At 37.1% G+C, this 16162-nt stretch overlaps 1 protein-coding gene across 1 annotated transcript in view; it reads left to right on the top strand.

Annotated features, from left to right (window-relative positions):
* The window catches only part of SLC16A10 (solute carrier family 16 member 10), an 82326-nt gene that overhangs the window by 55600 nt on the left and 10564 nt on the right, over positions 1-16162 (top strand). The window lies entirely within an intron of this gene.

Below are 16162 nucleotides of genomic sequence, written 5' to 3'. Positions count from 1 at the left end.
CTTTGGTTTTCGTAGATTTTAGGAATAGCTGGAAAGAAGTGCTGGTGATGGCAACCGTGCTTACCAGGCCAGTTGTCCTGACCTCCATTCAGTTCTCAAACAGTTGTGACAGAGATTTGGAGCCCCTTGCTACGTTGCCCTTTGGAGACTGTTTGGTCCTCTTTGGGCATTTGGGTCTCCGTTACCCGATATGCCTATTTATCTTGGGCTCTCTTCCACTTGGATACTTCTTTTGGTTCAATTCATTACCTAGTTTCCATTCTCCCTTCTGTGGTCTTTCTGCTATCCTACTAATGATATCTTCTTATGTTAGGAAGTTTTGTAGGAAATAGGAAATTACTCACTTTCTACTCTGAAAAAGAACAGGTTTGGGGGACTTGGGGAAACCTGTTTGTATCCAAACTGAAGTTACTATAATCTGCTCTGTGCAATTGAGAGATTAGTCTTTACTTCTTAACTTTCAAGATATCACGCATCCTACTCAGGTGTGAATTTTCTTAGACTGTAGGAGGTCAAAGCCATTGGCAATACAGGGTGCTGGTCCTTTGAATTATTGACAGCTTTGAGGATTATAACCTAGGTCTTTGACGTAGCTGACTAATAAAAACAGATGTTCTCTACAGAAAATGTTCAGTGCTTAAATATTTAGAGACCTGATCAAGATCATCAGGGCTGAGTAGGATTTCAAACCTCGGAAGTCAAGCCTTTTTCCTTGATGTAATGAAGTTTGTGGCCTCTTTGGTCTCTGCATTTACCAGGGCGTACTTCTCTTCCAGCAAGTTTCAGAGCCTGTTCAAGCTCACAGGTCAAAACTTACTGACATACAACAATACTACAATAAAAATATGCATTGTGCCATGAGCTTGGGCTGTATCTGAAACATGTGGCCTGTTGAAAGTTGGCCTTTTCCATAGGCAGGTATTGTAGTATATAGTGCATGTGCCTCTATCTTCCTTGAAATTCTGGAAGAGTGTCTGTGAGGAAGACTCTCTTGACATCCAGGGCAATGGTGCTGCTGATAAGCTTGCTGGGGGAGGCTCACAGATAACTGTGGGTTTCGGTGACAGATAGAGTGTCCCAGAACTTGGGACTGTCTTGAATTCTTTCTCTAGCAAGTCTCTGGGCTTAAAGATAATTACAGACAATGATGAAATTATGTTTTCTGTTATTAAGAACAGATCAGAACTTTAAAGCCTTTAAAGATACGGAGTTGGATCTCTTATTTCATATATATTTCATCAAGATAGATGACAGGCACTTACTATATATAAATGTTTTTTGCTGTCATAGGCAAAGTTTAAAATACGTAAATAAAGATGATTAATCTCAATCTGAGAAGACTGCGTAAGTGGAGTTTTAACTCTGTACAATTCTGTTGAGAACCAGGTCTTTTATTCCTGAGAGAGACATGGAGATAGTTGGAATCTCTGTTAAATACTTTGTTAGTCATGAGAACTTTTTCTATGCATCTAAAAAGTGTTCTCATTTTCCAGAATGCGTCACAATATTGGACAACTCAGACTTTTTTTTTTTTTGTCTTCTCTGTGTGGTGTAGTCTGTTTGCAGATCTTGAAGTTGCAAGGCCCAGTTGGTACGCCCAGATAGTCTGTCCTTGCACAAAAAGATAGCACTGTCTACCACTCGGTATTTCCTATCTTCTGTTGGAACATCCATTTTGTTCCTGTGCTTCAGCAAAGGAAAGTTGTCATCTTTTTCATTTTAGAGGCAACATAGTGAACAGGAGGCTTGCTCATGTGGATAATAGATGATGCAGGTTTCTGTTGCCGAGGAGACTTGGGTTTATTTATTTATGTATCTATTTATTTATTTATTTATTTATTTATTTGCCTCTGTAATGTAAGATCCTTGCCTTCCTGCAAAACAGTTGTTTTACCATTTTGCTAAATGGTTGATAAAGAACAGAGCTTAAGGACAAAATCATGCTGGTTCAGTTTAAGACAGCCCAATATGGTAAACTGAACCAGCATGATTTTGTCCTTAAGCTCTGTTCTTTATCAACCATTTTGACAACTTAGCCACCTCTTTCTCACTGTGGAGAACTGATGTGTCATATTTTTGCTAATAAGAGATCTGATTCTGCTGTGCAGTGTCAGTCTAGTCCCCAGACCTGTTTGAGCCTGTGTCCCCTAGAATGCTTGTCAATGAAAAATGTCTTCCTGTGGTCTTCCTCTCCAACTGCATTGATGGCACAGGAATGAGAAACCAAGCTCTTATAAGAGATTTTCTGTACTTGCAATTTCCCTAGGAACATATTCAAAACTCTTGTTATGTACTTTGAAGATTATATTCACTGCAGTTTATTCAGTTTCTGAAAGGCCTTATTTTTTCGGGACTATATAGTCTCTCCATTCTCCGCATTCAGAAAAATGGCTGCTTTCTGATTATAAGCTCCCTCTCCCGCTCTTCCAATCAAAAGCTTTTGGGTCATTTCCAGACATACTGGAAAATGAAGGGAATACTGATCCACCCAAGGTTCTCCAAGTAGATTTGATCTGATGTAGGTACCTGGACATGCTATAGGATAAATCCCGCTGCAGTAGTTAAATGTTCTGCCCACTAGATCTGAGGCATCATTCATAACACTGCTCACATATTTTTGTAATTCCTCGAGGCCAACCTGTGAATGCTGTGTTCCCTAACTGTTTTCAGGTTTGAAATCTCTAGACTCTTTATTTGAGAAAAAAGCATTTCAGTTGTTTTCAGAAGAGTGCTCATCTCTGCATAGATGGTGGCAATTCCTTTGTGTTCTCCACAGTGCAATGTGCGTATGCTCAAGGAATCAAAGTAGAAAGATGTTAGGTACCCTGCAATAACTACAGCTCTTCAGGCTGTGCATTTGGCATGCACATGCCTAATCCTGCATTTCATTCCCTTCCTTTAAATCCTATACTCCCAGATTCCGTAATGAAGACAAGCAGAAACATGCATATAAATGTTGTCCTTTATGCCTGAGTGCAAAGCATGATGAACAGTATGGTGTGTACTGTATGGAATCTAGTAACCAAAAATCTCTAAACCTAACCATATAAATTATAGCACATGCATATCCACAGTGGGAAATACATACAAATAGGACATATTGAAGAAATTCAGGTTTTGTAAGGTAAGTACTGTCTGTCTTTTGTGAACCACTTCTATTATTTCATAAATTTGCTACTTTTAAAACATGGTTTAAAATAATGTTTAATGTCTAGTTAATTGGTATGTCTTTTAGAGTTAAAAAAAAACCAAACAAACAAACAAACAAAAAAAAAAAAACTCAACCCCCCCACCGCCTCCATCACCATGTTTCCTTGCTTTCTTTGGCTTCTGTTCAAGAAAGCTGTTTGTTTCTTCGCTTTTCCTCCGTCATTCATTTTCCTGAAGTCTACTGCATCTTTTTATTTCCCAGAAGTTTCCGTTAGTCTGTTTTGTAAAGATAGGATAGAACTTTTAAATGACGTTCAGTAACAGCAGATAATTGTGTCAGACAGATATTTCTCCATATGGTAGATAATCTGAAAAAGTTAAGACTACAGGCATGGCTGTCAGTTTTAGCACTGTTGTCTTTCTCATCCACTTTATCTACCATATTTCTGTCCCCAACACAAAAAACTAACAAGGCACTGGTTTTATAAAGGTCCAATGTAATTATTAAGCAGATATTTCTTAGACCCCAGATCTTCAGTGGCTCCCCATGCTTTACTTGCTTTTCTAATCTTTGCATTTATCTCCCTTCAGATCTCAACATCTGCTGCAGTTTGACTGCCCAGGTTAGTGAAATTTTCCCCCTTTATCTACTTCTGTAATTACCCTGTGCACTCATTTCTTCCCCAGTATTCCTCAATGTTGATCTGGCAGTATTTATTCTCAACTAGATTGTCCATTTTTGGAAATGGGGTGGGGCAAAAAAACCCAGAAACTTTATATTTGTAATTGTTATGAAAGTATATTTAAGGGATATTTTCCAAAGAAGTACTGGAGAAGAATAAAAATCATATACAGAAAGAATAGAAACTGGAAGGAAGAAATCACATTATTTTACAGAAGTAAAAGGAAATAAAAGTTTACTGGGAAAAATACTATTTTAAGTGGTAGGTATACTCAGGTGTATGCAATAAACAGCTGTTGAAGGGTAAGACCATAGCAGTCTTCCTCAGGTTCATGCAATATTAGCTTATTGAAAAGGGTTTGAGTTATATTATGATTTCCTTTCTATCTGCCTCTAACAGCGCACTTGTTAATATACTTTTGGGTAATAAAAAGTATTCTGCTAGGAAGCAAAGTATATAGTTCAAAATCAGGGAATAAAATTGTAAAGTAAGTTTTCTCTCTTTTTTTAAGAAAATGCTGTTTTAATGGTAGTATGTTTTTAATGGTGGAATTCAGCCTTTGAGTGCTTGAATTGAACTAAAATCTTCAAGTTTCACAAGTCTTCAGAAACTGGAGATCACAGTTTATTTTTTCCTCATACAGAATTAAGTGAAGAACTCTCCTTTGCTCAAATTCAGATCAGTTTTTGTGTGTTCAATTTCTACTCCAAGAGCATTTTTCTTTGAGGAAATCCTGGAACCTAGTTCTTCCCTTTCCACTTGGTTGGCTTTAGTCATCAAGCCATAGTTTATTACTCAGATTTCTTCCTGCTGATTGAGTTAATACTTAAATCACTACTACTACTGAGTGTAATATTTCCTAGGAAACGGAGATGTGGTTTGGGATCCCTCCAGACAAAAAGGGGAACATAAATATCTTCATATTATCTAGATCCAGGTCTGGTAGACGTATAGCGGTGTATTGGGGAATGCCTTCTAAGACTAAGACTCTTGAGAGAAGGTTTTTCTGTGTATCCCCAGTGGAATGAGACAGATGCTTCACTGAGTCCTGTCAAAGCTGAGGTGCATATGAGCATGCCCACAAGTAGATTTCTAAAGGTTCAAGCATTACGGATGCCCTCAGAATTATTTGGCAGCTGAATAAAGGCTTGAGAAATCTGTATTTTGAATTTACTCACCTAAACCCTGTGGCTTATAGTCCTAAGACTTGATAAAGGTAGCACAAGTTCTGTTGTGGAGTAAGAAAGTCAACCTGTCTCAGAAGATTTGACAATAATATTGCAATATTTTCTGGCTGAAAAGTTATGCAAGTAAATGAATAAATCAGTATTTTATTCACTAGTCAGCTCCCTGCATTAAGTTAGTTGCATATTGTGTTGTTCGTCAAGATGAATAAAAAATAAGATCTTAAGTATATTCATAGATTTTAGGTTAAAAGGGACTACTACTACACTTGCTTTCTTTTCTGACACAAATGAATCATACAATCTTATCCACTGATCTTACTGCCAATTCTACTATCGATTTGAAAAAATGTCTTGAGGTACAGCATCATTATGTAAAATGGAAACTGACCTTTTTACAAAAGCTTTTAATTTAACTCTTCATTAGTTGTTCCTAGGCTAATTGCTTTCACTGATACAAAAAAACCCACTTATTTTTATTCTGATTTTTGTCCAGCTTCCAGTCTGTCTTTGTCATCTTCCTATCTGAGTAGTTATAGAACATGAGCTCTCTCATGAAATAAAGATAATGAAATGTTTACTTTTTCAATAAGGCAGATTTCAGAGACCTTGAAGTCTCTTTTAGCTGTCCTTTAGAAACTTTTTCAGTTTGAGGGATACATGACTTGAAGCACCTTCCTGACTAGCTCCTTTGGTCTGAAGAATGAGAAGCTCCTCCAGAGAGCACTTTGGAGCATGTTGGTCAGGCTTCTGAATCACACCTCAAATAAGTGGTTTATTTTTTTTTTTTTATTTTTTTTTTCCCATCAGTTAGGATGAGAAGCTGGCTAATGTAGGCATCTTAAGAGAATACAATCTTCTGTGAATTATGAATACCACAACTAGCACAATAAAGGTCTTGCTAATGTTGTGCTGTAGCAGTATTAGCGCTTCCCTTTTTCCATTTGCTACTTCATTTACTTGGTTAATGCACAGCAAGTCCTATTTGTTCTCTCACAGAGTGAACTGAAAGTTACATTCAGTTTGCTGTCTACTGTGCCCCAAAACATGCTTTTACTATTTGTTTTTAAAAATACAATGCACACTCCTGTAAATGTGACATGTATTCTTGTGCCTAGACAATATGGCTTTGTGTTTACTCGCATTAAAATACATTGTCAGGTAAGTTTATCTTACAATATGATCAAGATCACTCTAGAACTGACCTTGATATTGCCAAAATTAAAATTTGTGATCTTTTCAGACTTTTTAATTTTGCTTTTGCTTTCTTTAAGATCATTGACAAAAAAACCACATAATATTGTGCCAAAAGTATTTTTCTATGTGCTCTATATTGTGAAGATTTTGATTGATGCATAGATTTTTATTTTTGATAAAAATGGTCACCTGTGATGATGTGATGATGTAGATTGTTCTTCATTCTCATCTGTAATTAATGAGGATTAAATTTGTATTAAGTTGATCTGTGAGAAGCCTGTGAAATTTAACTGAGCTTTGAAGCCTACAGAAATGTGCAAGGCAAATGCCTTTGTCTCCAGACTTTGTAGACACTCGGAGTGATAAGATGACACTCCAAGAAGCAGTGATATGTGATGTTATGTAAACAAAACTGGTAGATTCATGTTGATTTAATAGAAGTAGGCTAAAATGACAATGCATTTCCTGTAAAATAGATTCTTCTGGCTGGCCATGTGTTTTGGCAGGAGAAGTCATCTTTCCACTCAATTTCGTTTTTCACTTGAGCAGAATTTTGAACTTAAAGGCCCTAATGTAGCTTGTTTTTAAAGCGGATAGCAGAGAAATTTCAGTTTAATTTAAGAGTTCAGACAAAATTTTATTTAGTGTATTTGTTATGTACAGATGACTACAACCTTTGGGTTGTGTGATGTAAAAATACAGAAATTTTATTTCCCCTTTACAGTATAACCTTTTTAAAATGAATACTAGTTGCTGCTTTGTCTATATTACAAAGTTTTGCTGTATGGAAAGAAGTATACTTGAAGTGTGGAAATACTAGCAATCGGGTTTTTTTGTGAATATGATAGCTACTGAACTGAAAGATCCTTTAAAGCATAAGGAGAAAGATGTTTTTGAGGATACAAAAGAAGTCAGCATTGATTCATTCTGATGTATTCAATATTGAATAAATAGGTAAAAATCAACACTAAAAAACTTGCTAGCAGAGCAATGTCTGCTGGAATATATATTTCTGCAGCATATCTGTGCAAGCAGATGTCTTGGTGTTGTCACAGTTCTGCTAGATAAATGACTTTATTTTACTTGACTGAGGAAAGTATGTTCTTCTAAAAAGCTGCCTCTGTGCTAGAAATGGAACCTAATGCCAGAAAAAAAACCTTAGCTCCCAGTAAAATTCATGTATAATACACTCATGACAAGTTTTATTTCTTAAAAAAAAAAAAACACAGCAAAAGAGAAAATGAATTATTGTGTCTTAAGAGATCACTTTATTTTTATGAGTAAACTTAAAATTCAAATGAACCAGTATCTGAAGTGTTCCCCAGCACATGCTGATCCAAGGGTTCTGTGAAATTTTCCTCACACCGTTCTGTTCACTGAGGTGACTGGCCTGCCCCAGGTTGCTGTGACTTCCCTCTTGGCTTGTCACAAGAAATGACTAGACACAGGAAAATACTTTCCAGGGATAGATGATGTTACTTAGCCAGATATATAAATTAGACTTAGCTTAAGACATTTGTATTGCGTTGTCAGAAGCTAAGTATATGTTTTATGTAATACTTTCAGCAATGTTCTAATTTAGGCAAAAATAATAAAGGAAAAAAGATATTTAACTGAAGAATTACAACACTATAATAACAGTTCTTTGTTTAAAAAAGCACTCTTATTAAGATATATTTGTATTTATTTCTGGACAAATATCATATGCTGTTATATTCCTTTTTGTCAGTGTGTATACATATATATATATTTGTATTATTATTTTAGAGAGGTTAGTAAGTTTGATTTTACATTTGTTTAGAAGTCAAGGCCAAGGCATTATCATCAGGATACAGAATAGTACAATAGATATATTTTTCTTTTACTCAAAGAAAGACTAAACTGGATGTGTAGCAGAAGACTCATGTTACAACTTTGCTTATTAAGTATGCTGGAAAAAAGATTCATCATATAAGTCTTGAATTCAACATTATAAAAAGGATGAATTTGCTCTGTTGTCTTTCAGTAGCTGTGCTGCTATTAGCTGCTTTAGAATCCATGTTAAATTGTATTTAAAAGCAGCTATTTTTTTTTTTTTTTTTTTTTTTTTTTTTTTAAGTCTGGGGCGTACAATGTTAATCATTAGTGATGGAATATTTTCTTGTTGCTTTGCATATTTGTACAGGATATTTTGATTCGTTGCTTTGATGCTTCATAGTATCTTAACATAGCATAACATACAATACATTTGTTTTAATTACATGTGGTATAGACAAGTTATACATGTTAAAGAACATATTTTATCATATTAGTAATTGATTCAATGAGTTGAAAAGAATCATTTATTTTACACTTCTCTTTTTCCTTCTAAACTGAGTAAGAGGTGATGTAAGGCAATTGCTTCCTTCAATCATAAGCTTTTATTTAATCAAATTTCAGTGGAGTTTTACCAAGCTAAACCTAAAACCCGAAACCTTCCACTCTCAAGTTATAAGTCAGTTAGGTTTGTGACTGTACTGTAGACATCAATCAAATCACTTCACAGAGTGATAGAAAAGCAGACTGTAGGTATCCCAGTACCTCATTCATTTTAGTTCATTTTAGTATTAAAAACCTCCACAGTCTTTTTAGATAGTCACTACTAGTCTGTAGCTGTCCTGAAATTTAGAAAGCACTTCGTAATGTCCAACTTAAAATTCCTTTTGTAGCAGCTGAAGCTCACTACTTGTTCTAGCCATCAGGGGCATTGCAGGAACAATTTGCAACCCATTTTTTGATTACCTCAGTATAAATTAAACTATGCTTATCAAAATTCTGCTAACTGCCAGGTTTTTTTTTCTGGATTCTGTGCAGCTGATCCATATTGTGCAGGTGGTCCGCATTGTCCAAAATTAGACATAATAATCCAGCTGAGGCCTTACTGGTACTGAGTGGATGGGAATATCAGATCATGTGTCTCGGAACTGGTATGTTCCAGTATGTTTTTTTGGTTTTGCAATATGGTGGCATTGTTGGAACATGTTGAAGTTTGATCTGCTAAACTTGCTATAAACCTTCTACAAAGAACTGTTGTCTGGTCATTTTCCCGTCTTTTATTTATGCATCTGATTTTTCTCTTGTAATGTTTTTTGGAAAATTGCTTAATTCATACAATATTTTTATGGAAATGAATTTTGTTTGTGTTGTACTACTTGACTGATATACCAAGATCATGTTGAATTCTACTCCTTTTCCTCAAAAGGCTTGCAATACCCATCGTTTGATGTCATTTGCAAATTTAGTAAATGTATGTTCTATTTCACTGTCCAAATCGTTAATGAAAATGTTACATAGTTCTAGATTGGGGGCAGTTTGGCATATTCTTCAATTTTTACAGTGAATCACTAATAGTGACTTTTTTCTTTCTTTCTTTCTTTCTTTCTTCTTCTTCTTCTTCTTCTTTTTTTTTTTTTTTTTTTTTTTTTTTTTTTTTTTTTAAGGCTTTTCCAAACAGTTGAGAATCTATCTTTGCAGATGTTTCATCTAGATCATGGTTTAAACCAGCTCATGAGAATTGTTATGTTTGAGAGATTTCAAAAGGCTAGTTAAAGTCAAGATAAGTTACATCTACCCTTTTCCCTATTGCCAATATTTGTTACCCACCACGTAGTAAGGAAAAGTTATGTTTGTTCTGTGTGATTCTTTTTTTGACAAATCTGTTGATCCTAAGCTTATGATGTAATTTTTTAGATGTTTATGAATAGCTTTGATTCAATTGTCATTCTGGAAATTCAAGTTAACGTGACATGTCTGTAATTCTCTAGGACTCACCAATAGCTGTTAATTTTGGACACAGTGTCTAGTTCAGTTTTTGAGAATAAGATAGGCTCAGGAAACACTACTTCAGGATCACAAGGAACTGATAGAAGTAATATTATAATATGTGGGCTGTTGTAAAAAATGATAATCAAATAGAAAAAAATGTTAATAGGCAAGTTATTTAAAGAGATGTGACTCTCTCATGTGTATATGACATTTCAGCTTTATGCACCCCTGGCTTTAGTCCTCAACCTTGTTTGTGGTCATTGTGAGCTTTCCCCGATAGATGCGTGCCCTTTCCCGTATGTCTTCATTCTGCTCAAGCCAGGTCAATCCACCAGTATCCATGTGCCTGTTTTGTTCTACTGTCTCTTTTGGCTCCAGTGGGATCCAGTTTCTGTTGGCATCCCCAGGAGCTATTAGTGGAGGAAGGACTCTGAGAGATACAGAAGCAGAGTAGACAAGGGAAGGAGCAGAAGTCATGGACTGTCTCATGCTGCAGTGTGGCTGTGCTGCTTGTTGCTGTCTCCTTTCAACCTCCAACATGGTTTCTTGCACCATTCCCTTAATATCTTTCAGGCCTCTCAGTTGGCAGATGTCTTCAACACTTGAGAACTGGTTTAATTCTTTTAAAAATGATTATCATTGCTGACTCTAATACGTAGAAAAACTGCTTATTAGTTTGCCTATTGTCTGTTTTTCTCCCTTTTTTAGGTTTTGTGCTATCTGTTGCCTATTTTGATCTGTGAGATCATACTTGTTTTCCACAAGTTCTTAACGATAATATTAACAGCTCTGAGGTTTCTTTTAATTTAGGGTAAATTTGTTCAGGACTGGCTATTTGAGGCAGGGGCGGAGAAGTCTACCTAGCTGTTAACCTGAATTTTCCCGAATCTAGCCTGAATGCTTACTCCCTTTTTATCTATATTAACGGAGCTTAACAGTTAAACTAGTAACCGTTATGTTTGGTTTTAGTGAAGAATTTCAGATTATGTTTGTTTTGAATCTTAATGATACAGGAATTTTTCTTCTTTATCTGCTTTTGTTGGTGGAATAATAGAAAAATTTTCTGATTTTCATATGATAATCATCATCTTTCATTCTGTCCTTGTTCACTGCCCCATTAGCTCTGGCAAGAAATCTTTCTGCATTTCATTCTTGTTAACTCTTAAGTAAAATATATCAGCCAAGGTAGAGCTCTTACTGTGATGAGTGTAAGAAAAGTTATATAGATTAAGACTGACCAGAGACAGAAAGAGGAAGCATCACTGTTATTTTGTGGCAGGTAGGTAAACAAAAATTATCTAAATGAGGTATATATGGGTATTTGTCATATAGAGAGCCTTTATTTTAAAAAAGTGCTACTTTATTTATGTTAAAATCATAGCAGATTCCCCTTGAAATCGATCTACATTAGCATAGGTAGTGTAATTTCATATGAAGATCTCATGAAGATCAGATTGCAGCTGATGTTCAGGAGTGCGGATCATTTCAGAAATTACTGCTTCATTGCTAGTTCTGGGATTATCAGTGAAAGTTTCTCCAGTGGGGACTGGATTATAAATGTATTTCCATTAAATTTACGTTAAATGTTCTCCCTTGTGCCAAATATCTGTATGGTTCTCCAGCAACAAAGTTTTTCCTCTGTTCTTTTTTCTTCCTGTTTTTCTTGTTGAGTCCTTTTGTTACGGAGTAAACAGTGACTTACCCAGGGTTATTTTGTGCTCTATTTTTCATGACTTTCTGAAACTTTCAACCTTTCAGGACAATTCTCTTCAAAGTTCTAGCTATATCGTTACCAAGACAAGAGTTAGGATTTTTCTCCAGGCCTTTGAAAGAATCAGTTTGTTCGAGCATGTAGATGACTTGTTCATTGGAGCAAGACTACTGTCTGATAAAACCATGGCACTAACAGAGTAGAAGGACATGTACCTCATCAGGAAGGCTGTTCTTTTCTCAGGAGATGTGTGAAATAACACAAGCTTTTAGTTTCTGAAATTTTGAAGATTTAATTGTCTTTTTATTGGTGGGTTCCAGTGTATTTTTGTACATGTATCCATCCAGTTGTGTCCTGTCTGTTGCTAATATGTTTATTTGGACATGCACTTACTTTTATCTTTGCCTTTGCCCTTTCTTGCACCTTTAGCTTGAAAAGAAACCATATATTCTAATCTGTGAGTGATAGACTTACTAGGCTATTTTGTCTTGTGATAACACTGAAATGGTTTTGTGAAAGTCATGGTAGCAATAGACAATTAAATCCATAGATTATGTTACTATTGTCATATCTAGTTTAATGGCTAAATTTTGTGCATAATACAAGTCTAGAGTTATTTTCGGTGTCTGGATTCAAAATTGCAGACTAAGAAGACCAATGAGTCATATACGGAGTCGTATATTTATAGCCTGTATAATTCTCTAATATAAAAAGAATGTTGATGTATGAGGCATTGGCTGAGGAAGTTCACAAGTCATTACCCATCATGGGATTTTTGAGCAGTTCTGTTAAGAGTTAAAAATCTAGGGAAATCTGAATTCTAGAGGCATTTCATTTAAACTACTTAATTATAAATAAAGAAGTTACAATCTGTAGTTAAAAGAAATTTCTTTAATTCTGTAATGAGTTAGCACTTATAACTGTGAATTCTGAACTGATGTATTTTCAAGTATTCAGTTCATAATACTGTTATTACTTAGAGGTTACTAATGACTGTATCACTGAGATTGAATATCATAGTATAAGATCAGAAGATAATTGAGGTTGGAAAGGAGCTCAGGAGATCTCTAGTCCAAGCCCTGCTCAAGCAGATCAATAAGATCAGACCAGGTTGCTCAGGGCTTGGTTGAGTCAGGTCTTGAAAACCTCCAACTTCTCTGGGCAACCTGCTGCATTGCCTTCATGTTGGAAAAATTTCTCCTGCAGGCTATGGTATGCTTAAGATGAGTGAAGGCTGAAAAATAAATAGTAATTTAGATATTTGATGCTTAAGATGAATAACAGTTATTTTCATACTTAAGGAGTGGATTGAATCCAGTATTTACCCCATTGATCTGAGAGAGGACAGCATTTCACCCTCTGAATTTACTTTGAGAAATCAAGTTACTTGGTTGTAAGTACAGCATTAATAGTTACCTAGATGTAGAGCTGTATCTTCCCTTTTGAAAAGCTTTTGGGGATTAGATGAATCAGTTCTGCTAATTAAACAAGCCTAGAGATGGTAGAAATGTGAAAATGGAACGGGTGAAAAGAGTGGCAGAAGATGCCTATACTTACCTTGCCAGCTGGGACAGCAGATGTTGACAGACATACAGAGATGGACCTGGGAAAACAATCAGCTTTTCTTCTTCTCCTTTTTGGCAGAAAGGGAATGAATGAAACAATTGATGTTTATGTTTAAATATCTTTGCAGGAGAGAAATTTAATCATATTCTTTTCCTGAACATGTCTTAATAAGCTCAAAACTGCAAAGAGCAAGCATCTGTCCTTCAAATTAGAATATGTTCTTAAAACACAAAAGAAAACCCTTGTTTTTTCTTACTTTCTGACAAAATCAATTATATTTGTCAGACTTTTCATGGTATGTAAACTTAAAAAAAAAAAAAAAAATCTATCTAAGAAAATCACCACACTCAGCAAATGCTAATGCTGTTAATTTTGAAGAAGTAGCTCTGCTCATGTGTTAGTACTGTGACCAAAAAATAATACTATTTCATTCTATATTCACTATATTCATATTTATTAAAACTGGAGTTTTGAGTTGTGTAGATAAGGGAAATAAAGGTTTTTTAGTTTAAAACAATGTCCCATAACCAAAATTGGTAACAAAAATCAGTGTGCAGCCTTTGCTATTCAGGTCTGTCAGTCTGTGGTCACTTTGTTTCTCAAATTTTTTTTCCGCATCTTTCTCTAAAATCTGTTTTTTTCAGTGTGCTTCTTTACAGCTTCTTGTACAGAAGTTATTTTCAGTCCAGTTGGTCTGTACTTCTACGACTAGAAGATACAGATTGCAGGACTATGCAGATAATTTCTGTATCTCTTCATGTTCACTTTGGCTTATTTGGTATTGTCCCCAGTGTTTCAAAAAGTGATTGCATGAGAATCTTACGTACAGGTAATTTCTATTCTTTGTGGTTGATAAGAAAACGATTGAAAATCTTGTGCTGACAAGGCTCTGGAACCAGAAAGAACACACACACACACACACACACACACACACACACACTCCAAATGCATCAAGCCAGTCCTGGTGGGCTTTCTTTCCCCCTTTTATTATTTTTTCTTTTTCAAAGAGGCTGTTAAATCAGCCTTCCAGTCAACCTTGTTTGTTGTTGCTCTTGCTGCACTGTCTCCTGGAATTTCTTATCCTGGTGTGGGCACTACAGGGAGTTACTGCTTCTCTTCTCTCACGCTTTCTGGCAGGGTGACAACAGGATGAGTGAGTCTGCAGTGCCCCTTTTCCATGCAGTGTCTCACAGAATCGCATGTGGCTGAGGTCAGAAGGCACCTTTAAAGGTTATGTAGTCCAAACTCCCTGCTCAAGCAGGGTCACTTGGAGCACCTTGCCCAGGATTGTGTCCATGCAGCTTTTGAATATCTCCAAGGAAGGAGACCCCACCACCTCTCTGGGCAACCTGTTCCAGTGTTCTGTCATTCTTTTAGTAAAGACATTTTTTCCTTATATTCAGATGGAACTGCCTGTGTTTCAGTTTGTGCCTGTTGCCTCTCATCCTGTTGCTGGGCACCACTGAAAAGAGCCTGGCCCCATCCTTTTCACACCTTGCCTTCAGATATTTATGCACATTGATAAGATCCACCCTCAGCCTTCTCTTTTCCATGCTGAACAGTCACAACTCTCTCAGCCTCTCCTTATACAAGAGATGTTACAGCCCCTTCATCATCTTAGCAGCCCTCCGCTGGACTCGCTGCAGTAGCTCCATGTCTCTGGTAGTGGGGAGCCCGGCAGTGGACAGTGCTCTAAGTGTGGCCTCAGCGGGGCTGAGTAAAGGGGGGGAATCACCTCCCTTGACCTGCTGGCAGTGCAGCCCAGGATGCCATGGGCCTTCTCTGCCACAGGGGCACATTGCTGGCTCATGGTCAACTTGTCCACCAGCACTCCCAGGTCCTTCTCTGCAGAGCTGCTTTCCAGCAGGTCAGCCCCCAGCCTGTACTGGTGCGTGAGATTATTCCTCCCTAGGTGCAGGACCCTGCACTTGCCTTTGAACCTCAGGAGGTTCCTCTCCGCCCATCTCTCCAGCCTGTCCAGGTCTCCCTGAATGGCAGCACAGCCCTCTGGTGTCTCAGCCACTCCTCCCAGCTTGGTATCATCAGCAAACCTGCTGAGGAGGCACTCTGTCCCTTCATCCAGGTCACTTCTTCAGAAATTGAACGAAACTGGGCCCAGTCCTGATCCCCTGGGAGACACTGCTAGCTACAGGTCTCCAACTAGACTCTGTGCCACTGATGGCAACCCTCTGAGGTCTGCTTTTCAGCCAGTTCTCAGTCTCCCTCACTGTCCACTCATCTAGCCAGCCCTTCCTTAGCTTGCCTAGGAGGATGTTATGGGAGACAACGTGTTAAAAGCCTTGCTGAAGTCAAGGAAGGCAACATCCGCTGTCTCCCCTTGTTTCTCCAGCCAGTCATTCCATCAGAGAAGGCTCAGACTGGGTAAGCCTGATTTTCCCCTTTGTGAATCCACACTGACTTTTGATTCACCTTCTTATCCTTCAGATGCATGGAGAGGGTGTCTAGGATGAGCCTTTCCATCCGCTTTTTGGGGATGGAGGTGATGCTGACTGGCCTGTAGTTTCCTGGGTCCTTAGTCTTGCCCCTTTTTAGGAGACTAGAGTTTTATTCTGACCTCCAGCTCTCTGCCCCTCTGCTTCTTGCTTCTGCCCTGAACTGTTACAAGTTTGGTAGTATGTATCCTTGTCTTCATGCACAGAACAGTATTGCAGTGACAATCATTAATTATTCAGTGCCTTCAGACCTCAGATATACCTGAGGTGAAGCAACCAATTCTTCTAGAGATTATCTTTTGTGGATTCTACACTAGGTTACATTTATTGCTAGTAAATATATGTGCCTAGGGGAATATTTCTGTATTATATGTAGCCATGTTGTTTTCTTGAACTAAGTTCTGTAGTAGTTGTGAATAAACTAACATATTTGCA

This window comes from Rhea pennata, chromosome 3 (genome assembly GCF_028389875.1).
Source record: "Rhea pennata isolate bPtePen1 chromosome 3, bPtePen1.pri, whole genome shotgun sequence".
Lineage (NCBI taxonomy): Eukaryota > Metazoa > Chordata > Aves > Rheiformes > Rheidae > Rhea > Rhea pennata.
This window is presented reverse-complemented; position numbering and strand designations above follow the sequence as displayed.